Below are 20,945 nucleotides of genomic sequence, written 5' to 3' on the forward strand. Positions count from 1 at the left end.
TTCATAAATATCAGGAATTTGCAACCATAATTGAGCATATATGTTATATATTATATAATATTTCCAATGCATCATGGATAGTATTCCATAATTAAACACACTCATATTTCTGCAACTAAATGTATGTTATGTTTGTACTAAATGAAATGAATAAAAATTATCAATAGCCTCATATCAGGTCATGCCATGTTTTGCTGCCAAGAAAATTATAAAAATAACTTTCAATTTTTAGAATTTTTTTTTAAATTTTAGAGTTGTGGCTAAGAGCTTATATACCTATGCATTTTCAATGTAGCATCACCCACAAATTTCATGAGCATCTGTAAGATGTACTGAAGTTGGTAAAATAGGTAATAGCATCCCTATATGACAATGTGGAACTAAGGGTTTAAAGGTAAAATGAGGGGCACCTGGGTAGATCAGTTGGCTAGGTATCTGACTCTGGATTTTGGCTCAGGTCATGATCTCAGGGTCATGAGATCCAGCCCCAAGCCAGGCTCCGCATTCAGCATGGAGTCTGCTTGGGATTCTCAATCTCTCCCTCTGCCCCCACCATAAACAAACAAACAAGTGTGAAACGATTTGACCCAGTATCTTACAGCTTGTTCTTGGAAAAGAGGGAACCAAACATTAGTTTACAGAAATGCTCAAATACCAGGAAAGCATAATGAAATATCATCCCAGCACTGTCCTCAAGGTCTGCACTCTTGAAGGAAGAGGTAAGGACCTCATCGTCTGGTCCACTGCCACTTCCATTAATAACTATCATTATGGTGATCCAGCTTCCAGCCTTACAGTAAATTCCATGTGTCCTATTCCGTGTACAGAGAGATTTTTTCAGTACTTCTTTCAAAAGGAACATCTCTAAGTAAAAACTAATTGTTTTTATTCTCTTTTACAAGGTGCCAGAAGATTCTTTTTTCTTTTTCATTACTTCTAAGTAGAAGAGCATAGAAAGCTGATTTCTCTTATTTGTGCACAGAGTTCCAGGCTCCTACTGTGAGGAAGGAAAAGGACATACAAAATGATAAGAATGAAACAAAATCTAGGAGAATAATTCTCAAAAGAGCACTCCTGGGGCACCTGGGTGACTCAGTGAAGAGTCCCCCTTCGGCTCAGGTCATGATCTCAGGGTCGTGGGATCAGCCCCGCTTGGATTCCCTGCTCAGGGGGGAGCCTGATTCTCTCTCTTCCTTTGCTCTCCCCTAGCTTGTGCTCTCTCTCTCTCAAATGAAGAAATAAAATCTTTAAAAATAAAAAAATAAGTAAATAGAAAAAAGAGCATGCCTTCCCAAAGAGTGCTGTAGGCAAAGAAGAGGCAAGAGTAGCACCCTATGGAGATATCTGACAAACATTCCTCAGCCAGGTGATCAAGGCTATAGTCATAGTCATGTTGATATCTGCCCATGATATGCTACAATGAGAATGGCACTTTTCCTGTGTCTTCTGGGAAAAAAAAAAAAAAATACCTGACCAGTATTCCTCACAACTGTTGAGGCCATTGAAAACAAAGAAGTCTGAGGAACTAGTATTGTCTACAGGGACTTAAGGAGACCTGATGACTAAGTGTGATGTGATGTCCTGGATGGGTTAGTGAAAGAGAAGGACATTAAGTAAAAAGGAAATCTCAAGAGAATATGGGCTTTGCTTAATAATAACATATCAGTATTCATTCATTAGTTTTGACAAATGTACCATATTAACATAAGATGTTAACAACAGAGGAAACTGGTGTTGCATGGGAAACATCTGTACTAGATTTTCAACTATATTGCAAATCTAAAACTATTCTTAAACAAAAAATCTATTTTAAAAATATTCTTCACAATATGCCGGATATATATAAACAGTAAAATGGAAAGAAATATTTAGGATAAGAAATAGCTTAACTTATACAATAATTCTCCTATAATAATGTTCTTCATTATTTGCGATTTATAAAGCTGGATTTCTAGAAATGTTCATTCATTGTTATTCAGTTTTCCTATTTAATATCTGAAAAACAGATCTGTAGAATCTGGAATCTTATAGGATTTTGTTCACCTTTTTCTACCATGTTTGCAAATGTAACTCATGCATACTTCAGTTGTACAAAGAGAGTACAGTTCTGTCCTTTTGGCTCTTGCTAATCTTCCTTTTTACATCTTTTTCTGGTGGAAAAAATAACTTCTCATTTTATGTCATTCAAAACTTAGTATGTTCCTACCATTTAAAAATCCCTTTATATATTTTTTTCTGGTTCATCATTTTTTTTAAAGTTCTCTTTTGAAATCCAACTCATTAACCTATAGTGTTATATTAGTTTCAGGTGTATAATACAGTGATTCAATACTTCCATTACCTGGTGCTCATCACAAGTGTGTTCCTTAATGCCCATCAATTATTTAACCCACCTCCAACCCACCTCCCCTGCAATAACCATCACTTTGTTCTCTATAGTTGAGAGTCCGTTTCCTTTTTTTTTTTTTTAATTAAGATTTTATTTATTTGAGAGAGAGCAAGAGCGAGAGAGATCCCAGAGAGAGAGGGAGAGGGAGAAGCTGACTCCCCACTAAGCAGGGAGCCCAATGTGGGGCTTGATCCTAGGACCCAGAGATCATAACCTGAGGTGAAGGCAGATGCTCAACTGACTGAGCCATCCAGGCACCCCAACTGTGTTTTGGTTTGCCTTTTTTCCCCCTTTGCTCACTTGTTTTGTTTCTTATATTACACATGAGTGAAATCATATAGTATTTGTCTTTCTCTGACTTATTTTGCTTAGCATTATACTCTCTAGTTCTGTCTATGTCACTGCAAATGGCAAAATTTCATTCTTTTTATGGCTGAATAATATTCCATCTCTCTCTCTCTCTCTCTCTCTCTCACACACACACACACACACATCACAACACCACCTCTTCTTTATCCATTTGTTAGTTGATGGACATTTGGGCTGTTTCCATAATTTGGCTATTGGAGACAATGATTCTTTGAATTAACATTTTTTTATTCTTTGGGTAAGTACTTAGTAGTGTGATTGCTGGTTCACACTGTATTTCTATTTTTAACTTAAAATCCCTCCAATTATTCACTTCCTTAAGAAAGAACTATTTTCAGACTCTGAGTTTGCTCAGTCTTCTTTCTGCCTCCCGTATCAGCTGAATTTCCTAGATGGTGACCAGGTGCACTGAAGGAAAATGTGGCCACCCGCAAACATGTAGTGGAGGGAAAAGTTGGTACCTCTGGTTTCCATGAAACCTCCTGCCTATCAGGCTGGGAGGCATCTATAGTCTCTGATGCTAAGGACTATTACTAGTGAGCCCAGCAGCCCTTCTTTTAGCTCAGAGAAAGCACATGGGGAGTCGGAGCTTTGGCATCACCCTACCAGGTTACAGTATGCAATATTTACTCCAATTCAAGACACTCCTTTCAAAACCACATTTAATTTACCCTTCATAGGGATCAAGAATATTTTTTAAGCTACAATATCTTTAGGTCAAAATAAAACTGTCAGAGTTAATCTCTTCTTATGCCCTCAGATACATCCTAATGCTGGAGATCCTTCTTCATCCTCAGTAGGGGATTTTCATTAGTCAGACCCAAAATAGAGTTGTGTAGAGTTGGATTATGTCACTTGGTTTCCCTAAGGTCAGATGTCATAACCCCATGCTTTCTAAAGGGCTTGCTGTGTACTAGCTCAGCGACTAATTCAGAAAGGGGCTGTACAACCCAGTGCTTCTGAAGCAGTGTGTACTCAGACTCCTAACTGCTATTGACAGAAGGATTAGGTTTATAAAGAAAACCAACCAGGTCTTTTATGGATTAGCACTTGGGGGAACTTGGAAGTCTTCCTTGTCGGGCACTGTTTGGACTTGCCTAAAATGCACACAGATCCTGGGCCCCTTCCTACTCTGAAGCTCCCTCATGAATATAATGGGGAACCTCAGGCCTCCCCTCTTGTGAGCAGTAGAGCTTGCAGTTGGAAAGCTCTTTGTGTGCCTTGTCATGCCAATAAAGTTACTGAAGTGAGGGTGACAGGTTGGAAATGTATCGGAAACAATGAAGGGAATGCTGTCCCCTCCCTTCTGATTCTTTGAAAGGTTTGATCTTCTTATGCCACAGGGAGAACTTTAACTCTCCTGTCTCTCAGTTTGGCAGGACAAGGGAAAAGTTAAAAAGATTACAACTCTAACAGAAGAGATTTTTGTTCAATGAGGAGACTCCAAGTTAGACTGAACCTGCCCCTGAACTTACTACTCATTGCCTCACACTCCTTGAACCAGTGGCAGGATTAGCTGATATACTGACCAGGGCAAAGGTTGACTTCCATGGAGAAATAAAGACTACAAACACCCCTTGACCACTGCAACTAGGTCAGAGACTCCTGAGCCCCACACAACCTCTATTCTACCTTCAAACCTTCTATGCTCTCTGGAATCCCATTTATCCCCCAATGGCCTGCTGTAATATCCCCTCTTCTAGGAAGTCTTCATTTACCTCAATCCACCCCTCTCCTCTCTGCTTGAAAATTCATAACTCCTTCTGGACTTTTCTCCACTCCCAATATCACCTTCATTTATCTTATCACATTGCATTACAATAAACTGTTTGCACTGTTTTCATTTCTAGGAGATTGGGAACTCCTTATCTTATGCACCTCTCAATTCCCAGTACCTAGTTTGTATCTGGTACAGAGCACATGCTCAATAATTATTGGTTGGATAAATGAATGAATGAGTAATAGGGGCAGCAACTGTACATAAAACCCAGGAATTATGATTATCACATGTTCTTAGGGAAGAACAGTCCCTCCCTTAGCCTCAGAAGATTATGACTGGTGTAAGGCTATAATCTTCCAACTACTCCTTCTCAGTGATTGAACTAGGAGGAGGCATATATCTATTTCCTGCCCATGAAACATAAGAGAAGTCTCTAGAAGGCTCCCATGAAGGCATCTGATTTCCTGACAGAGAGGATGGAAACATGTAATGTTTTCCTTCCTACTCCTTGTCCTCAACATCTTTCTATTCCCAATGCCTACTTTAGTACTGGCACATGGCAGGTTCTCAGTAAATATTTGTTGAATGAATGAAAGACTCTAGAAGCAACAATTGCACTACCTTGTCCAGGTACTACCTTGAATATGGATGTGGTGGCTGGTGCTACAGGAACCATCTTGCCACCATGAAGGAAAGGCTGAACATTTTATATATATACTGGGCAACTGAACTGATGACCAGTCTCTCTCCTTTTGCCATGTGAGAAAAGTAAACCCCTATTGGTTTAAATCACCATTAGTCAAGTTGTTTTGTTACTTGCAGCCAAAAACATCCTAACCGATACAGGGATCATACTTTTTCCATTATTGCCTCCTCACCACCTCCTGTGTGCAGCCACACCTCTCCAATGGGTGCATCTCCATGGTATTGAGAGACTTCACAGTTCCATGGAGGAGAAAGCTTGAGATTTCCTGGGTCTACAAATTTCTACCTTAAGTCTTTCAATATGACCTAGTTGTTTGCAAATCTATCTCAGGACTGCAAATAAAAGATTTTAATGCAAAGTGTTACGTGCTATCCTGGAGTTTTTTTAAAAAACTGTTCTGAGAACACCACACACACACAAAAATGATTACTACTAATACTGAGCAATCTCAGCTGTGTTGTGCTCTCTATTTTCAGCAACAGGGAAATCCCCACCCCTTGATCTCTTGTCACTTTCTATTTTCTTCTGACAGTGGAGAATGTACTCCCTTGTTTTCACTAGGTCTCTGTCACTGACAAATTTTAGAAGTAATATCACCGGGGAAATCACAAATAAGTGAAATAAAGTCTTCACTGTTCTATTTCCTCATAGATGAGCTTTATAAAGTCAGGAACAAAAATATATATTAGTTCTTATTCCAGTTGACTCTAAAAGAGCAGATCTAAGTGGCTGTGTGAACAGCTCATTTACTTTTGAAAATTTATTCACTGACTTTCCTACAACTTTTCTCTCTCTTTCTTCCCCACAACAACTCTCCCTCCTTAATTCCATCACTAAACAAGATTGTAGATAGGACTCTTCCAACTTTGTGACAGAGATCAATAACCTGATGGATAAGTTTCTATCTCACTTTCATTTTTGGCCATTGTGGTTTAACTGAGACTACATCTACTCAGAAGGGATCTTATTTCCCACTTCTTTAAATAATATACTTGTGATGAGTGTATGTATATGTATGTATGTACATAGTATATGATGCTACTCTCCAGTTTTTTTATTAGCACAGATATGTTCTCTCACATTACTCTTTCATTAATATTTCTTTTTTTTAAGATTTTATTTATTTATTTGACAGACAGAGACCACAAGTAGGCAGAGAGGCAGGCAGAGAGAAAGAGGAAGGGAACAGGCTCCCCGCTGAGCAGAGAGCCCGATGTGGGGCTCAATCCCAGGATCCTGAGACCATGACCTGAGCCGAAGGCACAGGCTTAATCCATTGAGCCACCCAGGCACCCTTTCATTAATATTTCTTGAAGAAAGGTCATTTTACAGGCCTCCAAGAGGTTAAAGTAAAGTAGCTATGATTACAAATTGCATTTTTAGTACAGAATTAACCTGACCCTCTATGATAAAATGTTTACCTTTTACCGAGGAAGCGTTTATGGTCACTACACAAGATTCATTCTCTAAAGATGAAGGATGGTAGAGGAACTCCTGAAGCAAAGTGTTACACATTAATATTTATAGTAGGACAATGTTTACATTTTTATATTGTGCATGAATGAATTATTGACTACTGATAAATTACTGTGTGTGATCATTACCAAAACCTAGACATTACATGATCATTGCCTTACCAAAAAGTTAAAATCTTCTCAAGTCTGATAAGTAGTGGTAGAGTTGTTCTTCAAAAAGGAAGTATTTTCTTATAAATACAATGAACCATCAAGAAGGGTTCTGAAGGGATAAGTAAGAAGGAGGAAAGATTCTCAAGTGTATGTGCCTGAACTCCTCAGGATGAGGAAAGAAAGGCGAGGAGAGAACAAGGTAGGAAACCAGAGATCCTGGATGCTTGGATCTGCCAAAAGCCATCTGGAGTGGAACAGATTGCTTCACGATGACAAAGCTGCCAGATCACAGGATTTCTGGGACTTGTCTCTATTCCCTGGGCCAGGTTAGCAATTTAATGCTAAGCATATCCTAGTAATGGGATGTAGATTGTGTGCCCTTAACCAAGGAAGGCAGAGTCTCATCTTTCTCCATCCAATCTTGATTAGAACTCTAGAAATGTAACTCTGTGGGGAGAAAAATTTAAGGGTCATAAGTTTGAGAAACATGTTCTGCCATCCCTGGAGGATACATACTGGACAGAGCAAATTAAAAGTTCGGAGATGCAAATGTCTAATACTCTTGCTATTCCTGGGAAAGAGCAGAATGCACACATTCTGACTGAGAAGTTCAGTGACTTTTTCAATGTCAGTTGAATGTGGTTTTTAACGGGACCTATTCTTTTGAGTTAGGTTTCCTTCAGGGAAATATTTTCTTAGTAAATATGGATTTAGGCAACACAGACTCCAGATAGGACAGGAAGTGCCCTCATGTTGGAAGACTGGATTTGCTATAGCCCAACATTGACCCCTCTGCAAAACTCTCAAACCTGAGCCACTAACCCAAATTCTGGGACATAATCAAACCAGTGAATTTTTAAGTCATGGGGTGGAGGTGCCCCTAAAAGAAGTAAACATATTCAAATAACCATAACCTAGGAAAGAACAATTCTTTTTTTTTTTTTAAGATTTTATTTATTTACTTGACAGAGACACAGGAGAGAGGAAATAAGCAAGGGAAGAGTGAGAGGGAAAAGCAGGCCCTCCCCCACTAAGCAGGGAGCCCAGGGTAGGGCTTGATGCAGGTCTCCATACAGGGCTCAATCCTAGGACTCTGGGATCATGACCCGAGCCGAAGGCAGATGCATAAGGACTGAGCCACCCAGGTGCCAGAGGCCTGGGTGGAAGAAACAATTCTTACACAAAGAAAAAAAGGAAGATCTAGTTAAAGAAGAACGTTTTCTTCCTTCTTGATCTGTATGAGGTTGGGTCTAGACCCCAGTGAGAGAAACATAAACATACTCTGTGGGGTCAGGGGACATTATCTCCCTTTTAAGAAAGGTAAATAGGTCCTGTTGATAGAGTCTAGGAAGAAAGGGGTCCAGTTGGGTATCCCTATGATGGATGGGGTGGTAGATGTTCAAAGCAATCCTGTCTGCAGTCCTGGCCTGTGGGATTTAATTCATTTCCCATACTCTCAAGCCCTCAAAAATTATAGCCTGGTGTCAACTTCCACTGGGGGATTGCAGGAAGGATCTGTGTCCACTCTCAAGATAAAGCAGGACAGAGAAAACAACAGAGCAGGAAAGTGGTCACAAAATGGGGGGAGAGCACAGCAGTGGTCGGGAGCCAGACAACTGGATTAGACAACAGAGAGCCAGAGAGATGTGAAAATTACAAGACTGTTCAACAAAATAGGGCCTCAGACGATTGTGATAGAAAACCCCGAGTGATGAATTGGGAACATTTGGGTTACACATTCAATACAAGACATCGCTCCTATATTTCTCTGACAAATAAGGAAACAGCAATGGTTCTAAAAATAATATCATCTTGATAGAAATATCCAGTGTTTTTCCTCTTGACAAGTATGACAATATGAATGGTAGCGGGCATTTCTGAATGTGTTGTGGGAATTCCAAAGAAGCAATTAATGGTAAGAAAAAATATGAACGTGTAATATGACCCATATATACCTGGAGATAACTGCGTTTGTTATTTCATGTTGATAAGGTATCATGATCTTGTTTTTCAGAGTCACTTTCAAGTCAATAGTATGTTACACACTTTGTGACCAATCCTCTTTGCCTTCTCATTAACAGATTATTAAATAAGCTAGCATTTTTTAACAACTAAAATGAAGGACATTCTCCAGGAATTCCTGAGATTAGCTTGCTCTTCTTTATGAAAGAAGGCATTCTAGAACGTAAGACCCAGAAGACCTTCGCCTCTGGCAAAAAAAGCATTCTCTTGTCCAAACACAAACTGACTATTCTCTGCTTTTAAAACTAACATATAATGTTAAAACTAACATTATAATTTAACTGTCTATGTAAAGAAGAATAGCAAAATAACGGATCAAGTTAACGGACTCATTAAAAAAAAAAAAAAGAAAGAAAAGGTAAGTAACTCTAAATACAATTTAAACTTAGCTGGAACCAAGGCAGAACAAGCTGCTTTGATGGTAGTGTTAACATTTAGGAAACCATGAATATTAACTCCAACTTTGCAACTCACTGGGGAGTTCTGTCGACCAATTTGCTTAAATGCAGAGGCTAAAACACCTTTTTAAAATGTCAGACGTGTGTAGGATATCAAGGAAAAGAGCAAGGTAAATGCAGTTAGCAAAAATAGAACATTGGGGAAAGTGAAATTTTGGCATTTGTATTTTGACCTCACATAGAGATAAGTAGGGGCTGTGAATCAACTGCATATAGGACTTTTTTGGGTCCGGCCCTTGCCTTATATGGTTGTGCTCTAGGAGCTTCCATGAGAGATACATGTGTGTCAGCTTCATGTATTGGCTGCCTCAGGCTTGCCAGCAAGGGACTGGTGAATAGCAATGGTGTCCCAGATTTCAAAAACTGTACATAGGACATATTTTTGAAGCCTTCTAACGGTACAGTTTTTAATGTAGAATGGGTTATTCACGTCTTAAGTAGTAATAAGTAGCATTTTGAAGTAGCATTTTAAAGATACATAATGAGTATATTCAAAATAGAATTTAAGAGACATAAAGATCAACTTACACTGATTCTATGACATGTCTGTGAGGTTCTGTATAGGTTTTTCTACTTTTCTTGACTTAAAATATTTCTTGTGCCTTTGTACTCTGATCTTTCAGGGTGGTCCTTAAACAACAAAACAGGTCACTCTGAGGAAAAATGGTGGTAAAAAATAACTATAACTAATTTTGGATATTTGGGAGAGGTTTTGAGGATGTCTGGGGAAAATAAGGTTCCGTTGGCACTACTTTGGAGTCACCACAGGGTGACAAAAAGTTGGTTCAATGGCTATAAAGAAACCCATAAAAGCAGCCCAAACTAAAGGCTACAAGGAAGGGCATTTGTCAGTAGGTCCCCAAAGATTTTAAATTGTATATTCCACTCTAGGAGCTCATCATCATAAGTAAACAACAACAGGTTATGAAAAGACGGAACAAGAAGGTTCACTGCATCACTGCTAGTAACCATAAATGCTGGGAGCAACCAAAAGTCCAACAAGGGGACTGAGAAAATACATTAGAGTACATTCAGACAATAAAATAATCTGCCCATCAATAAAGATGCTGATAGAGGGGTGCCTGGGTGGCTCAGTGGGTTAAGCCACTGCCTTTGGCTTAGGTCATGATCTCAGGGTCCTGGGATCGAGCCCCACATCAGGCTCTCTGCTCAGTGGGGAGCCTGCTTCCCTTCCTCTCTCTCTGCCTGCCTCTCTGCCTACTTGTGATCTCTCTCTGTCAAATAAATAAATAAAATCTTAAAAAAAAAAAGATGCTGTTATATACTGTTAGATAAATGTCTTTATCAGCAATAAGGAGCTGTTTTATAATATATTGTTATGAGAAAATACAGGTTACATAACAAAACATGCAGCACAATGCTCTTTCCATTTACATACATGTGGATGGAGAAGTGGAGTTAAGCATCAAGGTGGGGAAGTGGCTACACTTAAAAGGGTGGAAGAATAGATACTTTTTATTTCTATTTGTCTTTTCAGACTTTTCCATAATGAGCATATACAATTTTTATAATAATATGGCACAAACATTTTTAAATAGTAAAAATAAATAAGTACCTAATGAACTTTCTTTGAATCCAGAAGATGCAGTTGTGGTTAACATTTCAAAAAATTAACTATACTGGCATTTTTGCTTTGCCACAATGATGAAGGGACCTGCTGGCATTTGAAAGGATGGGTCAGTATGCTGGACAGCCCACACAAGGGAGAACCTTCAGACCAGCTGATGTTTCTTGATGAGCACCTTGCCACATGGTAGTAATACGTACATTGGACATAATACTGTGGTATTGTGCATAGATCCCTTTTTCTTTTCACAATTTTCGGTAATGCCATTACATATAAAATTTATCTAGAAATGAGGAAGTCAGTGACTTCCCATATAGATCCCTTTGGAGAAACCTGTGTAAATGATCTAAATTGAAGAAACTGGAGAAACCCAAATATGGAAACAGAGAGTTTATTCAAAAAACATTGGACTCCATTTCCTCCAGGCACCGTGCTGGGTGCCCTAAAGATGTTCATCATTCTAAGATGAATAAAATATGGCTCTCGCTATTAGAAAGCACATGGCCTCTATGCAAAAGAAAGAAAAAAAAAAAAACAGGTACAAAGAGGCAAATGTGATAAATGAGAAGTGTGTGCCTGAGGAAGGGAGGGAAGGAAAAAGGGAGGTAGTGGGGGGATGGATGGGAAGAGAGGAATGGACGTGGGGGGGAGGGGAGGGTGAAAGGAAGGGAGGAGACAGAAACACAGAGAGAAGGAGAGCGAGGGAGGGAAGGCAAGCGAGCTAGAGAGACCTCAAAACCTTTCCAAAATCCCAGAATTGATTCAATGTCCAGAGAATCTGTGGGTTTTGAAATCTTAATTAAAGGACTGGCATATTGAGGTATCCACTAAATGGTGGTGGTACTTATCCATCTATCCATCCATGTATTCATTCAATCAACAAGCATATACCAAGCACCCAGGTGCCAACTCTGGGAATACACATAAGAGGAGGACCAAGCTCTACCTGCTACATGGGGGCAGATGGGTAAACCAGTTACGTGCACTAAGGATTATAAGCCCCACAAAGAGAAGAAGAGATGAGAATGAAGAAATGGAGAGCTGTGTGGGCACAAAGGAAGGAGGAAGAGTCGACTCTACTTGCGACAGAGAGCAAAAGCTTCATAGAAGAAGTAATCCTCCAAAGAAGGGTAGGTAGAAGATGTAGGGAAGCTAATGTGAACTCTTTGGGTTCTCCCCCAGTATGACAGCAGTCATGATTCTATTGATTCCAAGTGACTGAGACCCAACTTGACCCAGCTCAGGAGAAAATGGGACAGTGCCCACTCAAGGACCTCAGGGCAAGAGTGTGGCTGGAGATACCTGAAGCCAGGGACACAGGCTGGTCAGACTCTCATGTCTTCCTCTCTCTGTAGATCCGCTTCACTCTCTGCTACCACAGCCCAGTTTTCTTCACAGAACAGAGACATGGCTGCTGCAAGTATGGGCTCACATCTCCCAGCTTTTCCTCAAAGAGGAAAAAGTGCTCTACCACTCAGGTTTAGTGACTGAAACCTTAAAGGAGTTTCTGATTGGTTTCTTAAGTCATGTACTGGGGACATGTTACTGTGACCATGGCAGTGACTTCCATGATTAGCCCAGCTTGGCCAGGGGACTACCTTGTGACCAAATACTATGTAAAGACAAGCAGGATCATGTAAAAGTACGAATTCCCCATTTGATCTATATACAGAGGTAGAGAAAGCAGCTCTCCCAAAGAAATGGGGTGCTATTCCAAGAAGGCACGAGGAACACAAAATAAGAAATAGCCACCATGCCAGGACTCCCTCAAGCCATTCCTAGTTCCCAACTGCTAAAAGAATCTCTTGTTCCAGGGTTCATATTATAGCAGCAAAGCTGAAGGTACAAAGGTGGTGGTGTGAGCTGACTTCTAACTGGATTTAGATGCTACAGGTCCCTTCAGGGCTGGCTGACTTGCAGCCAGCTAGACCAGCACTGGGCTCTGACAAAGAGCAAAACTCAGACAGATAAGGAATGCTGAACTTCTGCCCAGGGTCAACACCCAGAAGGACCATGCCAGCAAGGCCACAGTCAAGGCCGTTGACCGTCACTGCACTGTAGTGACTGACAGTGACAGAGTGCCCCTGAGGAGGATGTGCTAGAAGGCTGCAGGGTTGCAATGAGTGCTCCTATTCACAGAGCAATTAGGAATCTCTTGGGGGTGGAGATGAAGGTGGGGCAGTGAAAGAGAGAGTGCCAGAGAGGATGGGAACTGGAATGTGCAGCTGAGCTCCAGGGGCCGATATTAACCCCTCCCATCCCATTGTACTCCAGTAGAAGGGAGGCTTTCTCCACAAACCTTCTGGCACCATTTCTCAGGATCCCTCATTCACCCTTCCCCACTTTATGGTTTCTCTTGCTCCCTCATAACTACCCTTCCCACGATATATTTTCCTTACTTCTCTTGCTTACCTCTGTGTCCCCGCTAGACTGTAACCTCCAAGAGGACTGGGATTTTTGCCTGTTGTTCACATCTGAGTTCCTTAAAACAGTGCCTGTCACATGACAGGTACTAAGGATATTGGAAAATTACTTGTTAAAGGACTGAATTCCCAAGAATTCCAAAGGGAAGTTGCCACCTATTGAGGAGAGAATTGTTTCCCCACTCCTTACCTTCCATGGGTAGGAAGCTACCTAGCATCACACTCCTGGGCTCACCTCTCAATGCCTTCCTCCCCTGGGAAGGTGGAGTGATGTGCTCAGGAATGTGTTCAAGACCAAGAACAACAAAAGCTAAAAAAATAAAAATGAAATTAAAAAAGACAAAGAACAAAGCTTTGGTCATTGTCAGGAAGAGTTTGCCTGCCAACAGCACGCCTTCCGCTCCGCGCCCACCTGTGCTTTTCTCTGGGGCAGGCTGGGGTCCAGCCCTCTGTGGCTGGGACCGGGGCCACTTTCACTTCATTTCTGCAGATACAGGTTCCAGTCCTGGGATGAGCTTTCTCAGCAGTAAAGGCGATGTTTTGATCTCACATTTGCCTAACTTGACTCTTATATCTCCATCAGTTCAAAACCATATACTGGTCCCTCTCGAGTTCTAGCACCACCTAAAAATGGCATACTCAGTACAAAGGATCTTGTTACAAAGTAGCATATGGCATCCCCTGAATTAGGCCCCGGCATATATCGGATTCCCTGGAAACAGACCTTAAGACTGAGATTTGCATGCAAGAGGTTTTGGGGGGATGGTTCTCAGCAGCAACCACCTATGAGGGAGTGAGAGGAGAGGGACTAGCAGAGGGATGTGGTAGCCCCTGGCCAAGGCTGCTGGGCCTTTTTCCCTCTTCCACATCTTGGCCAGTCAGTACATACAGGCAGCCTCGGGCACAGGGCATGCATGACCTTGGCCAAGGCCGATTCCCTGGGAAGTCATCAGCTGGGAGTCATCAGCTGCACACTGCAAGCCCTTGAAGGGGGATCTGTGTGAGCACCTCAGAATCCATCCACATACCATCCCCCTGTAGCAAATGACCTATAATTCAGGGGAGGGAGAGAGGTTGGTAGGGGAATGTTTTGAGGTTAGGCCTGGAAAGGGGACTAAGGGACAGAGAAGACAAAATCCAAATGACTTCACATGCACTCAAATTCAAGTGGGTCAAGGGAAATCCTTGCTACAGAGACTGAGGCCTAAGAAGAATAGAGAAGTCTGGAGTACCTTCTGTGAGGCGTTATCCAAGGAGCAGTTGCTTTGCTGTGGAGATAAGCAGCAGGAATTCATACTCTAACTTGCAGCGCTCTCCAGGCCAGGATGGAAGCAGGGAACAGTGGGTTCTGGAAACTTCTGGAAAAGTCAAAGAAATCTGCAGGTTTGTAAGTGACTCTAAGAGGGGATTCCGGACTCCCATAACACCCTGGTCCTGCCTCGATGGACTTTCTGAACTGCTACAGATGAAAGACTTTAAAAGACACATCCGATACCCTCCTGTGTGTAAGCACTGGAACCCCTTGGCAGGAACGGTTGAAAAATGTCTGCACTTCTTTGCTCAGCAGGGAAACTGTGCCAAGTTTTCTCCCTCCAACTCACCCAGCTCCATGTAACCCCATCTCAGTTGTGCACACTAGCATGGACTCAGCATTAGAAAGAAATTAGAACAGATCCAAGAAAAGTCAAGCTGGGGAAATATAAAATTTAATGAAAATTCACAATCTTGCCTAAGGACTATCTCCCCTCGGATAATTGGGAGCCATTACCTTAGTTCTTATGAGCTTTACACTGGAATGGCCAAGGCATTCTCCAAGAAGTTAAAGGATTTTCATGCTTCTCAGTAGATTGTCAGAACATGTACGTGTGCCAGGAGCACACCTAAAAAAGGATCCAGTGACTCAGCAGCATATTTGTGGTTAAGCCTGGCCCCCATGATAATCACCAAAGTTGCCCTGTGCATGTATTTTATACGTAGATACTTTTGAGTAAAAAATAAAAGCTCTATTCAAACAAAAGAATGATTATGCTCAAATGTAATGAAAGATAAATTATTAACCAAGAAATGTACACTATCAACACAGGGCAATTAGATGCATTAAGTGAAAAAAAAGTTTGAGTCTACAAGTAGTTCAACATAAAATAACTCTTGAAATCTACATGGCAATTTCTATTTAAAATGGACAGCTGAGATTTTTCTGCTCCACTAACCTAATTTAAATTTTTAAAACACAGTAAAAATTCCCAAGGAAATATGAAATAGGATCTAAAATTATATCAGAGTTAACTTTGACTCTTTAAAAAAAATCAGTGCATAATTATTAATCTATGATATTTAGAGTTTAAAATCTGACAATTCTTTATTGCACTTTTATAATCTGATATCTAGTCAATTTATGGTATGTACAGCATTTATTATAATACCAGAACAGTACATTCAAGTCCTAAGAAAGTATCTAATTCACTCACTCATGTACTCTAGCAGTGTTTAAATGTTCACAGAATTTCTAAGAAAAATAAAGAATAATCATTTTTATCCTTTTTTTTTTTTTTTGGAGAGAGAGTGAATGAATGCATGTGCTCAGGAGTGGGGGGGTTGAAGGAGAGGGAGAGAGAGAACCTTAAGCAGACGCCATGTCAAGCACAGATCCCCACATGGAGCTTGATCTCAGGACCCTGAGATCATGACCTAGGCTGAAATCAAGAATTGGACACTTAGCCAACTAAGCCACCCAGGCACCCCCTAAAGAATAATCTTCATAGAATTTACACTCTTAGGTCTTAAGGGTACTCCAGGTAAATAGGGGCACCTGGTGGCTCAGTCAATTAGGAGGCTGACTCTTGATTTCCACTCAGGTCATGATCTCAGGGTGCTGGGATCACGCCCCACATCAGGCTCTCCAACAGGCGTGGAGGCTGCTTAAAATTCTCTCGCTCCTCTCCTTCTGACCTTTCCCCCAGCGGATGCTCTCTCTCTAAAAGAAATAAAAATTTTTTTAAAAGGAGTACTTTACATAAGTAAAGTTTAAATTTTGTTTGATAGCTAAAAACTCTAGTTAAATGATGTACCAAGAGTATCCAACAAAGTCTGGGTGAAGATGTACAAAGGCAATGATGAAGTGGTGGTCCTGACTTCATATCCCTACTCAAAACAGTAAACTTTTCTTAAAACAGTAGAGTTTAAAATTAAATTCAAAATATCACACACTTGATTTTATAATTCCCCTTCTTGTAATATTGTCTAAGAAACTAATTCCAAAAATTAAAAAAAAGCTCTGTGCTCAAAAATTTGACCCAGCATTACTTATAGTTGAAAGTTTTTAAATAACTGAAATGTCCAATGATATTTGGGAAATAATCTTGAGTATATTAGCTCAATGGAATTATATGTGGGCCTTTTTGCATATCAGAGTCACATAACTGGGACATACCCTGACCCAGTGTGAAGATCGTTGTAACTGGATCATTTCCTCCGGGATGCCTAAAAATGTCAAAGATAGTACACTATATCTTTTCTATTTTGAGAGAGCAAAAAGTGATCTTTTGATATCTGTAACTACTTTTCTCTCCTGTAATTTATTCTCACATGTTAGTCCTGAAAGTACAATCAAATAAGTCTACGTATTTAAAAGAACATCTGGAAATTCTGCCAAATGCCAATGTATTACAGAGTTGACTCTCTGGTTGAAAAGGGAGAAAAGGACATACGGCAGGAAACAGACCATAAATTCCCCGTCCTCAAATTGTTTATGTTCTTGTTAAGCTAGCATGCCAGAAAAAATTTTGAAAACATCATTTAAGCCTACTTTAAAATATAGTATAAATGAAGTGCATAAACACTGAGAGGCTTTGGCATAAAGGGGCTAATCAAAGGCAGGTGGTGTTAATCAAGGCCAGCACACCGGAGCTAGGCACCGGTCAGGACCCACACAGAGCTTGGTGCAGTGTTTTGCAAAGTTTTAAGGGGTATGAACAATGTACAGTCACTGATCCAGTCGGTGGCATATTTGCTCTCTTCATAATCTGCTTCCTATATAAGCTGTTACTGAATGGAAAACAAATGCAAACGCATCAAGTCTGTGAACAGATGGTGCTTCTGTACGATGAAGAAAAAATGAGGGTGAGAGGGACAGCAAGTTTAGAAAAGATGGCTCTCTCCCCTGCCCCCCCATTGTCTGCTGGTTTCCTCCTCGCCCTAGTCCTGTTAGCCCTAGCTCTCTCCTCAGCTCCTCCCACCTTTGTTAGGATGAAAGATGTTACAGGTTAGAGAGAAAGAAGACTGATGCTTAATCCTAAATCCCCTCTATGCATTTTACTTGAGCCCTTGTCTCCCAAAGTAAAATAAAAAGGCTAAGGCAGCGGTAAAATGGCAGCAAGGCCGTGCACAAAGAGCACAGGGCATATGGTGACCTTCCTTTTTCCAAGATGAGTTGAGCCTCCATTGTCATGCTACGGGGTTGTTCTTAAATATCATTTGGAGGTTATTGTTTGTCTGAGGCCCAGAAAAATGTGACCGTCTTGCTGAGCTGGAGGAAAAAAGAATCTAAAAAGGATTTATGGAAATGCCTGGAAATTTTGCCAAAACGTCAGCCTACTAATTGTCTGCCGAATTACATCTGAGGCGGCTCCATCTCTGTGTATGGGTTTGAAACTGTCTGTGTACTTTCTTATTGTCCTTTGGTTCTTTTTGCCTTGTTCTGGATCAAGGTTCTATAGTATTACAGTAAGTGTCGTGGTATGTGTTATAACATAACATTACATTACACTGACAGGTACCACACTAGTCAGATTTTCCAGAGTTGTTCTTATTTCTGTGTCTATCTGGCACTCTCCTACTTGTCAGATCATATGTTTGTCCAGGTTTTCAGTTCCAAAGATAAATCACTAGTGGTCCCTTGTTTATTATGAAACATGTATATAGTAGGCATGAATAAATATTGAAGGAAGGAAAGGAGATAAAGAAAGAAAGAAAGAAAGAAAGAACGAACGAACGAAAGAAAGAAAGAAAGAAAGAAAGAAAGAAAGAAAGAAAGAGCGAGCTATGCTAGGAGGTGTTGGGATGCTTAGACTTTAGTTCTAACTTTACCACTAACCATTTGTGTGGCACTTGACCAAGAAAAGTAACCTTCTAGGTCTTTGGCTTCTTCATCTAGAAAATGTCTAACACACATTACTTATTTCTGAGATCCATCCAGACCCCGGAAACCTATATTCTAATAAAAAGATGGCTTCCTGCATCATTTTAAGCCCTTTTTCTTGGTTCCTGGTCTGATTACTTACTTGTGACTAATCAGACTTATCGGTCCTTAACCAAACATGGGGAATGACAGTTAAGTTTCTCTATCCTAGGGTAGGTGGCAAGCCCAGAATGGTAATCACTAAAAGAAAAACCTATCGTGGAGGCTAAATATGCAAAAACAAGATCATTTAGGCCTACTATGTTTCTTTAAGGAGAAAATTAGTATAAGCTTTAGAGCAGAAGGGATACCAAAGTCTAGAGGCAAAAATTTAAGGGAACTTAGTCAAAAACTTTAATAAATGATTTAAGAATAATATACTAAGTGAATTGAAAGACATCAAAGTGAAATATTAGCAATTTGGGGCTTGTGTGAGACTGTTCCATAATGAAGACAAGACATCTAAACTTACAGCCAAAGAAAGAATGCCTTGTAGTTAGCTGCATGCACTCAAAATGTGGTCCAAGTTATAAGAGAAGACATGAAGGGTATTTTTTGAAAATCATTTTTATAATAATATTTAATGCTCCTAGAAAGAATGTTATAATCGAATGCAGAATTTAAGTAGAAGCTGATAGAGATTTAAGGAAGGCATTCCTGGGGCACCTGGGTGGTTCAGTGGGTTAAGCCACTGCCTTCGGCTTAGGTCATGATCTCAGGGTCCTGGGATCGAGCCCTATATCAGGCTCTTTGCTCAATGGGGAGCCTGTTTCTCTCTCTCTCTCTCTCTCTGCCTTCCTCTCTGCCTACTTGTGATCTCTCTCTGTCAAATAAATAAATAAAATCTTAAAAAGAAAGAAAAAAGAAAGGCATTCCTTAAGAGCAGAGCCCAGGGGCTCTAAGAGGTTCTCCAAGCTGAAGCAAGGTGAGAAATCCTAGGCAAAAGAGGTAACAACTTCTCCCTCAGCACCCCTCCCCCAAGCAGGCTGGAGGAGGGCTCCTGAGGATGAGAAGGAGGAAAAGGAAAGGGAGGATTAACACTATGTCTGTGCATGCTTGAGGGTTCATCTCTCAGGGAGACCCCACAATACTAGCATACATGCCACAGAATACAAACTCTGAACAAGCAGTGTGTGCTATTTGCTATATTAGCAATAGAATTAACTTTTTAGTTAAACTATTCCATTTTTACTCATTGTTTTTTATTGATCAAACAGTGATATAAAGGGATTTTTTTAAGAATTGGTAATTTTCTATTTTATTTTATTTTTGTAAAAGATTTTATTTATTTATTTGACAGAGATCACAAGTAGGCAGAGAGGCAGGCGGCAGGGGGTGAGGGGAGACAGGCTCCCCGCTGAGCAGAGAGTTCGATGCAGGGCTCGAGCCTAGGACCCTGGGATCATGACCTGAGCTGAAGGCAGAGGCTTAACCCACTGAGCCACCCAGGTGCTCCAGAATTGGTAATTTTTTAAAAGAAAAAGAATGAGGAACTGAGTGCTGGCAACACGGAGCTACCTTATTTGTCAGAGATGGTGAAGTGAAAGAGACACTAAAGCTACTTCAGAGACAGAAAGGAGTAGGAGTAATGATATTAATCATGTCAACCAACTGGCAGGTGGAAATCATGTTAAAGACTACTTAGACCAATCCAGTGACCCAAGTAATCAAAGTCATCCCTCTGCTGGCCAATCACCCTTGCATTCTTAGGAGGGCCTTCTCTCCTCACCTCCAGATTTTGGAGCAAGAGCTTTGAGCAACCCAAAAGGAATCCTGCTTCCTTTTGACTTTCAATTCACTTTGTCACCCTTGGAAAAGATTGTTTTTCTTTAATAAAAATAACTGAAATGTTAAAAAATAATAATAAATTAAAAAAAGAAAAGAAAGACAATGAGAAAGAAAGGAGAAGGAAGGAAAGAGGGTCCAGGAAGGAGGAGATAGGGGAGGAAGGGAAGAACATGTGTTGCAACCCTTCTGTACCCCAAGGAAAAGGTCTTTGTGTTGTTCAAGTCTAGGCTCAGAGGATGGTTTCTTGCTAAAATCCTAGCCTATGGCCCAGGTCAGGAATATAACCTACTGGCTGTTAGGATGTAACTCTGAACTTGTCTCCAGTATCTCCTGGAGTTCCCAGGGCAGCATCCAGGGACAAAAACAAAACAACTGAAATTTTTGCATGCCCTGAAGCAAGGAGAGGAAACAGGGCTCTCCACTTTCCACTACCTGACTCCTATGAGCCCTCTCCTTGCTTAGGAACATTCAATTAAGAGTGAAAATCTTTTTGTAAAACATGGGCTATCCACAGTAGACTTTGTATAATTTAACTAGCTCTGCCATTGATCTAAGTATCTATTCCATCTAAAATAATAACAAAAATACTTATCATATTTTGAGCACTTACCAAGTGCTAGGTAGGGTTTTAAGCACTTTTTATGTATTTTCTTTAGTCCTCTCAGCAACCCCATTGGG

General features: G+C 40.5%; 1 long non-coding RNA gene across 2 annotated transcripts in view; it reads right to left on the bottom strand.

Moving 5' to 3' along the window:
• Nucleotides 1–581: 581 nt before the first annotated feature.
• LOC309843802 overlaps nucleotides 582–20,945 on the bottom strand; it is a 56,636-nt gene continuing 36,272 nt past the window's right edge. The window contains exons 2-3 of one of the 2 annotated variants that reach the window (XR_014300347.1): nucleotides 14,536–14,661; nucleotides 582–997 (exon numbers count right to left, since the gene is read on the bottom strand). This is a non-coding gene — a long non-coding RNA (uncharacterized lncRNA). Of the gene's footprint in view, nucleotides 998–9,845; nucleotides 9,923–14,535; nucleotides 14,662–20,945 lie in introns of those variants that run through there. The other variant, XR_014300348.1, reaches the window with a different exon arrangement.

Source organism: Mustela nivalis (assembly GCF_964662115.1).
Source record: "Mustela nivalis genome assembly, chromosome: 11".
Classification (NCBI taxonomy): Eukaryota; Metazoa; Chordata; class Mammalia; order Carnivora; family Mustelidae; genus Mustela; species Mustela nivalis.